We start from the raw sequence: 8,170 nt of genomic DNA, 5'->3' as shown, positions 1-8,170 counted from the left end.
CAGTGATAACTGAACACTCCAAAGAGACGTTAGCTAGCGGTAACTAAGTTAGCTCCTTTAGCTGCAAGGAGGTTTTATAATTAGCTACTGCTGTAGCTAGCTACTATGGTTGTTAGCAAAAGAAAACCGGTAAGCTGCCGTTACCGTTAACTACCTGAAGGCGCTCAGAGGACGGCAGGACCGTGAAGCCAGCTGCTGTGCCGCGTTTTACATGTTACCTTCTCTGCTGTTGGGGGATAGCCCTCTAGCTAGTCCGTTTGCCTAATTACCTAGCCGATTTTCTAATTAGCTAGCTTTCCTGATAGTTTGATAGCTTGATAAAAATCAAATGGAAACCGTCAGTGTAACTTACCAACCAGAAGTTCCAAACCGTTTTATCAAATTCAGAAATTCAAATTCAGCTCTGTCTCCTCTGTCTGTGATAAACTGTGGTGCACCCTGCCTTAGGGTTGGTCCGATGGACGACAGTCATCGACCACTGAGCCTCTACATCGCAACATCGTGATTTAAAGCCCCCAGGACAGAGGTTGTGTTCGGAATGGTTCACTCGTTCACTCACTCACTATTCCCTATGGAGTGTTTGTCAGATAGTCAACGATATGGGCAACGACCAACCGAAGTTTCGGACACTACGCTGAACATCATTGCATCAAAAAAATGCGCCGGATATTCATGTGACACAAGCGGACGCACCCAGCATCACGTAAACAAACCGAGCACTCATGGCAGCAGGTTGAAATGTACTCTGTAGTATCGATTTTGCAGTATTGAATATTAAATCACAAATAAATTGTTGAAATTCTAATGATGTGCAAGTGTGGTTTTGTCACTATGGCGCTGTCTCCTACTAACAAGCTGTACAATAAGTTGCACAATACGATCGTGCTAGTCGCTAGCTCGTGAGCTAGTTGAACTAGTTAGCTCACGAGCTAGCGACTAGCACCAACTTTCATATTAACGGTACCTCCTGTATCGGTGGCTAAAGCAGTTAGCTACAACGATGATTCCTGTAGCTGTTTTGCTGCTGTTGGTTCAATTTGCTTCTCAGGCAAAAACGGAGGCGAACTCTAACTCGAATTAGACGTCTAAGACGTCTTTTGTTGATTCGCCGACGCTGTCAACCGGTAAATAGACCAACTTCTATTAGCTAACATGTTAACTAGCTTTAAGGTAAACCCTATTGGCCAGTCAAGTAACTTACGGTGTTAATTTACGTTAGTTGAAAATAACGGAACAGTAGGTATAATTATCAACACATCGGTAAACATAATTAGTATACTGTAGGCTACTTTATTAGTGTTCCATTTACCCCGTGATAGACAACTCCAGCCATATTGTGACAGTTGTGTAGAAACATTTATTCATTTGTTAACACTTCAACATGAATTTATAAACACTTAAACATGAACACTAACATTTATGAACATAAACATTTATGAATTTTAACAATGTTATTAAATGCCATCATAATGTTAATTTTAGTTGGAGCCCCAGACCACATACTGCAACCTAAATGCCACCATGCCAGTTCTTCGTCTTTACATGGATGAAGACGCAGACCTGAAGCCAGATTACAGGCTTAACAGAGCTTCCCTACAGCACCTGATTGGAATGCTCCGTAGCCAACAAGATCATGGATGGGGCCATTACCTCGAGGTGCTGGTCTTTGTATTTTGGTTAGCCAGTGCCACCTCCTATCGTGTGGTGTTGAGGAGTTTCGACATCCCACGAACAACAGTCCATGATATGGTGCACAGGGTTGCCAAGAAACTGCTGAAAATGAAGAACCGTGTCATACATTTCCCGAGCCACACTGACCTGGAGAATATGGGAAATGGATTTGCTCGGCTTGCTGGCTCCCCGGCCTTCTCCAGGGTAGTGGGCAGCATTGATGGCTGCCAAATCCGGATAAAACTCCCCTCTGCAGATGCCCAATGCTACCTAAATTGAAAGTTGTTTCATTCTGTTCAGCTTCAGGCAATCTGCGACCACACCGGGATGTTCATGGATATTTTTACAGGATACCCAGGGTCTGTCCATGACTCAAGGGTCCTCAAAAATAGCCCACTGTACATGCAGCAGCTGTACCCACCAGAGGGTTTCTACATCCTTGGGGATGGTGGGTATCCATGCCTGTCAGTGCCCATTGCACTCATCACTCCCTACAAAGAGCCAGTACGCCTTGCTGTTTCGAGGAGGTTCAACCACCATCATTCCAAGGCCAGGTCAATAATTGAACGGTCATTTGGCATCATGAAAACCTGCTGGAGATCAATTTTCTTCAAGTCACTGGAGGTGAAGCCAACCTTCGCGGTTGAAGTCATCGCTTGTTGTGCAATATTACACAACATCTGTGTTTCCAATGGAGACATTATGGAGCCAGCCGAGGAGGTCTTCAGGCCTGATGACAACAACGACGAGCCACATCTCCACCAGGATCAGCAGCGTGGGGAGCAGATCAGGGAGCAAATGGCAGCGGCTGTTTCTGCTCCAGATGGTCTGGTGGCAGCTCTGGAGGTCCACGATTACATTTAACCAAAAAAAAAGAAACATTTCTAATATCCTTTAACGAACACCAGTCAAGATGGTTACTGGGTTCTATTATTACCGTTTAAGGTTTTTTTTTTGTAAATAGTTGATAATCAAAACTCAAATCAAAACTGCCCTATTCTCAAATGTGTTTTTCTTTATTAAACTTTGTTATTCATAACACTAATATGTTGCTATTACTCACAAGATTATGTTGGTCCATGCCTCTCTGCAACAGCAGGTGTAACACTTACCTCAAAATCTGTGAGATTTAAATCCGTCTTCAGTCAGAGGGTCACTGCAGGTAAGGCTCACTGTGGTGGTTCAGGTGTGGTTGGCATTTGACTGTGTTAGAGTAAAGTGAGTGTTCTGATTAACAGTTCTACTGTTTTACTGGGTGTGGTAAAGTTTTTGCTATAGTAATACAGAGATGTGTTACAGATGTATTTTAACAAAAAAAAAGCCTAAACTAAATTTTTTTCTCAATACATCTTGAACAGATCATTCCTGCCATCAGTCTTCCTTCCTTCATCTTTCCCTGTCATTACTACAATGAAGTAATTGAACATTACCTATGCTATTTTTTAAACCAAAAAATATGCAAATGTAGCATTAATTAGCCAGGCATATTTTTAAATATTTTTTTTATTAATATTCTCATAAAACATTTATCTACTCTACACAACTACTTTACATTTTATCTCCAATTTTCTCAAGGAGAGACAGAAGCCTCTCCTCCCGCTCTTCCTCCCTCCTGGCCCTCTCCTCTGCCTTCTGTGTTCTCTCTCAAGAAACTCCAGGACAGGGTCGCCTCGCTTCCTCTTTGCTGGCCCTGGCCCTGACTCCTCTGTCTCCTCCTGTCCTGCTGCAGGGCCAGGGGACGCTGTTTGGGCATCAGAGGGGGCCACTGCAGTAGCCCGGGAATTTTCCCCCCTAGCTGAGGCAACAAGGACAGGAGGCTGAATAGATGGCCTCCCCCCAAGTGCCTCATCCATAAGGGGGTACCATTTCCAGGACCCCGCAGTGGCTTCCCCTGACTCTGTCCCCTGGCCAGTTGGTGGTTTTTTGAGTTCCTTAAAATTATCAATGCATGGACTTGTCAAAAACTGATATAATAAGGCACAGTATTGTCACTACAGGAATGATTCTTAAACTCTGTAGTACAAGCTTTGTGCTAAGAGCTGAGGCAAAACAGACCTTGTATGTTTTTTTGAGGTTCTCCCATTTTTTGGCTGCTCTGGCTGGGGTTACCACCCCCTCCAGACCCATTTCTTTAAGGACAATCCTAGGTAACACAAGCAAAGTATTACTTAAATTTGCATTCATCAAATGACGTGTTAAAAGAACATTAATATTATAAAGCTTTGTGGCTAAATCCTTTATGAACAATAAGGTAAGTAAATTAATTTCCCTATGAATTGTACAGACTAACATGATGATGGACTGATAAGCACTGGTAAACAGTGTTTAAGACTAACATTATTTGACAAAAGTATTAAATTCAGTAGGGAAAATAACGTATCACTCAAAAGATTGTTATACACCGTATTATAGCTCTTACTCCCATCCATGAAGTGCTGCATTCCTTTTCCCAGAAAAGACAGCGGTGTGTTTAATCCTGAGCTTTATCAGGCTTTCCACGTCCTCATCAGTCCCTTGGAATAAAGTGAGGGAGGAGTGGTTATTTTATTTTAGTTAGGAAAAGAAGAAAAACGCACACCTATATATGTGAGGTGCTGGCTGACAAGGTAGACGTCAAAAGAATGGAGAAGCCACACACTTGTAACTCCGATGCAAAAGTTTATGATGTGATTTCTTTATCCTGAAGGCATTATATGCCGAAACGTCGATTATAATTAAATTAAAACTTTCGCATTGGAGTTACGAGTGTGCGGCTTCTCCATTCTTTTGATATTTTAGATTAGCTAACACAGGCAGAGGCTAATGAACAATACTGTTTTTTTCTCCACTCCCGATGCAAACATTTTCAGTTTTTTTGTGGCAAATTTGGTCAATTTACAACTGTAGGCTACTGATACAAGGCCATAGAAATATATTGAATGCCTGGAACTGCTCGCAGTGTGGTTAATAACTCTAACTGTACAGGATAAAAACGTATCAACATAAAAGCGAAAAGAGGACGACTTTAGAGCCATTGCTACGGTTGCTATAAAATAACAGAGAGGCAGGACAAATATTTCTTTATATAGCACATTTCAAACGTAATGGCACTTACTGGGCTTTACAAAAACATACAAAAGCTAGTCCACTACCGTGTTAAATACAGAAAAGGCAGCTAGCTTACTTACATTTGTAAACGAAATTGCCGCCTTCTGCCATCTTCACGACTCTCTTCTTCTTTGGTAAGACACGAACGCATTGCATTGTGGTATACGGGAGAAATTGTAGGGTACACTGTCTGTTCACTACAAATTGTTGTGCATTGTGGGTATTTTATAGTGAACTATATAGTGAATCAAATTAACCGTTGAGAATTCGGACACTAGTAGAAAATGGCGAACACACTATATAGTCCACTATTTCTGTAATAGGGAACAGTTTCGAACAGGGCCAGAGAGCGCAGTTACAACACTATGACTAGTATTTAAAATATTTTTTTATAATCAGATGATCTGCTTAATGAGGTTGCTTAAGCATAGGCTATAGGGAGGAAAAGTAGGCTATAGGGAGGAAATAGTAATTAATATCCAACATAGGCTACATACATGCAAAAAGTATAAAAGAAAGTATATATCCGTTTCACTACGGACATATGGAAGATCTTTTCTTGTTCGTCTACGGGGGGTACAACGATGTCATCGTCCATCACGATGTTTCACTGTGGACATCGTCATATGCCAATTTGGTAGACATCGCCCAACCCTACCCTGCCTTAATCATATTGTTTTTAGTTGCCTAACCATAACCTTAACCAAGTTGTTTTACTTGCCTAAACTTAACCCTAACCTTAACCAAACTTGTTTCACTTGCCTAAATTTAACCAAAGTCGTTTTACTTGCCTAAATTTAACCGTTAACCAACCTTTGGAATGTAATTCAATTTGTGGCGGAGGAACGTATTTAAATTCATGGTGGAGGAACGTATTTAAATTCGTGGTGGAGGAACGTATTTAAATTAGTTGCGGGGGAATGTAATTCAGTTTGTGGTGGAGAAACGTTAATGTGCCATATTACTTGTTCCCAAATTACGTAAATCGCCATAGAGTTCATGTTCGTTTCACGTATTTGTGTGAGATCATGTTGCATATATAGCAATCTCGGAACCCATCGTCTATCCATCTGACGACAGATTAGACTCTGGGGGCGACGGACAATATTTCGGGGTTTCCGGTGTAGCCAGCGGACATCCGGGCCAAGACTTCCTCTTCTGTGCGCCGGTCATTGTTTACAGTCTGATTAGAAACTTGAGGATTGTAATCTTAATAGTAGGTTAAGATGTCATGCCAATAAAGTAAAAAAAAAAAAAAATGTGAGGGCCTATGTCCATTATTACCTTAAAAGGTTCAAAGATTGTAAAAAGTTACTTTTTTTTTTATATCTCGGGAACTGAAGGTGGTACAGCCACCAAATTTGGTCTGCGTGATCGTCTCTTCCCACTGCCCACGTGTGCCAAGTTTGGCGCCCCTAGTGTCTTCCTTTGATATAGCTGCCATAGACTCCCATTCAAAAAAGTTTCAAAGATTGTAAAAAGTTACAACTTTTTTTTATATCTCGGGAACAGAAGGTGGTACAGCCACCAAATTTGGTGTGCGTTATCATCTCTTCCCACTGCCCAGTGTGTGCCAAGTTTGGCACCCCTAGTGTCTTCCTTTGATATAGCTGCCATAGACTCCCATTCAAAAACGTTTTGAATATTTCACAAAGTTTTAACATTTTTTATATCTCGGGAAAGGAAGGTCGTAGCGACACGGGACAAAGACCACCGTGTTCAGCACATAAGAAAACCCCACCCTAGGAGTTGGTTTCAAGTCTGTATCACTTACCGTTCAGGAGTTATAAAATTAAGTCCTAGAGAAATGTCATGTTAGGCAGTGATCTCTCTCTCTCTCAAGTTGGAAATTGAAGTATATTGTTGAAGTTGTTAAGTATTATATACTGTATATATTATATTATATTATTTATATATATATATATATATTATTGGCATTTTCTGCACTTTCTGTTGCTTTTTCTTGGTTTTTCTTTACCGTGTGATAGCTTGTTACTTGTGAAGATGTATCACTACTAACAATAAATGATCTACAATGTTCTACAATGATCTATAATCTTTCAAACATTCAAACAAAGACTGGAGGTGGAGGTTTATATTTTCAACAGGTTTTCAAAAATAAACTATATTTATGGTGCGGTGCCAGTCGCAGATTCATCCAAGAGCAGGAGTGTAGGTCTGGATTAGTTGAGCCAGGGGTGGAGCAGCAGGCGCTCCGGGGTGAAACAGTGCTCACGAGACTTGGCCAGACACCTCCACAAAAATTCCTGGCAAACTGGAGAGAAAGACACGGATTAATAAGATTAATACACACACTGTCTGTCTGTATGTGTGTTATGCCTCTTACTTTGGGAAAAGTTGTTGCTGAGTTTAGGTTTTTTGTGGACGATCTCCCTCCTGGTTTTGAAGGGGAGCCACCCCCAGCTGCCACACTGTGGTGGGACCCGCTCTGTAGGAGCCGTGCCGATACCATTCTGGAGGGCTGTACACAAAGGTTCCTATATTCAGACATGGAGAGATGAAGGGAGAGAGAAGGAGGTAGCCAGAAATGGAGAAGGAATGAAGGAGAGAGATTATATTTCAGAGTTTTGAAAAAGAGGATCCTTTCTTCAGGACGCAGCCACAGCCAAAGTCTATGATCCGGACATGAGGGACATCAGAGCCTGTTTCCACCAGAATATTTTCCAGTTTCCAGTCTAGGTGAAACTACTTTCGAATGAACCTCTATGGCTGCTTCCACCATCTGCTTGTGTATGATCTGAGATACAATATTAGAAATACAATTTTAGAATTTTAAAATTCTTGGTGGGTTTGCAGCTCTTTAAGGAGGGCTGACCCTGGGCGACCTGGACTGCTCTTCTGAGGGACACCGCACACACACATCCATCCCTCCACCCGCTTACCTTTGCCTCGTGCTCCTGGATGGAGTCCCCTCTAGCCTGGAGGCAGCCAGTGAGGTCCATGGAGGGGACGGATCTCTCCAGCACCAGGATCAGCTCGTCGTACAGATCAAACCAGTCAAGCAGCCTGCCCATTCAGAGTCTAAGGGCGTTTTCACACCTGCGCTTTTAGTCCGGTTAAATCGGACTCTGGTTCGTTTTCCCCCTTGGTGCGATTCGTTTGGGCAGGTGTGAACACAGTAATCGCACTCGGGTGCGGACCAAAACAACCGCACCGAGACCCTTTAGAGGAGGCGGTCTCGGTCCGGTCCCAAACGAACTCTGGAGCGGTTCGTTTGTGGTGGGAACGTGATCCGACCTCGATCCGACCCAACTACCAGGTGTACTCAATTTACTCCGCAAGTTTGAGCTTAAACGGCTCCTGTAGCCAGGTATAGCCAGGTGTAGCAGGTATAGCATTTTCAAGACGTTTCCTCGAAGTGCATTCGGATTTCTGCTGGTACAGTCTTGCC

At 42.4% G+C, this 8,170-nt stretch overlaps 1 pseudogene; it reads left to right on the top strand.

Annotated features, from left to right (window-relative positions):
• The first annotated feature begins 1,482 nt into the window (after window positions 1-1,482).
• Window positions 1,483-2,535, top strand: LOC139667111 (putative nuclease HARBI1; annotated as a pseudogene).
• Window positions 2,536-8,170: the final 5,635 nt, after the last annotated feature.

Source organism: Centroberyx affinis, unplaced genomic scaffold (assembly GCF_046629955.1).
Source record: "Centroberyx affinis isolate AG114_WGS23_722 - 3 ecotype Tasmania unplaced genomic scaffold, CSIRO-AGI_Caff_v1 ptg005303l_1, whole genome shotgun sequence".
NCBI lineage: Eukaryota > Metazoa > Chordata > Actinopteri > Beryciformes > Berycidae > Centroberyx > Centroberyx affinis.
Note: the sequence above shows the minus strand (reverse complement) of the source record. Positions and strands in the feature narration are given on the sequence as shown.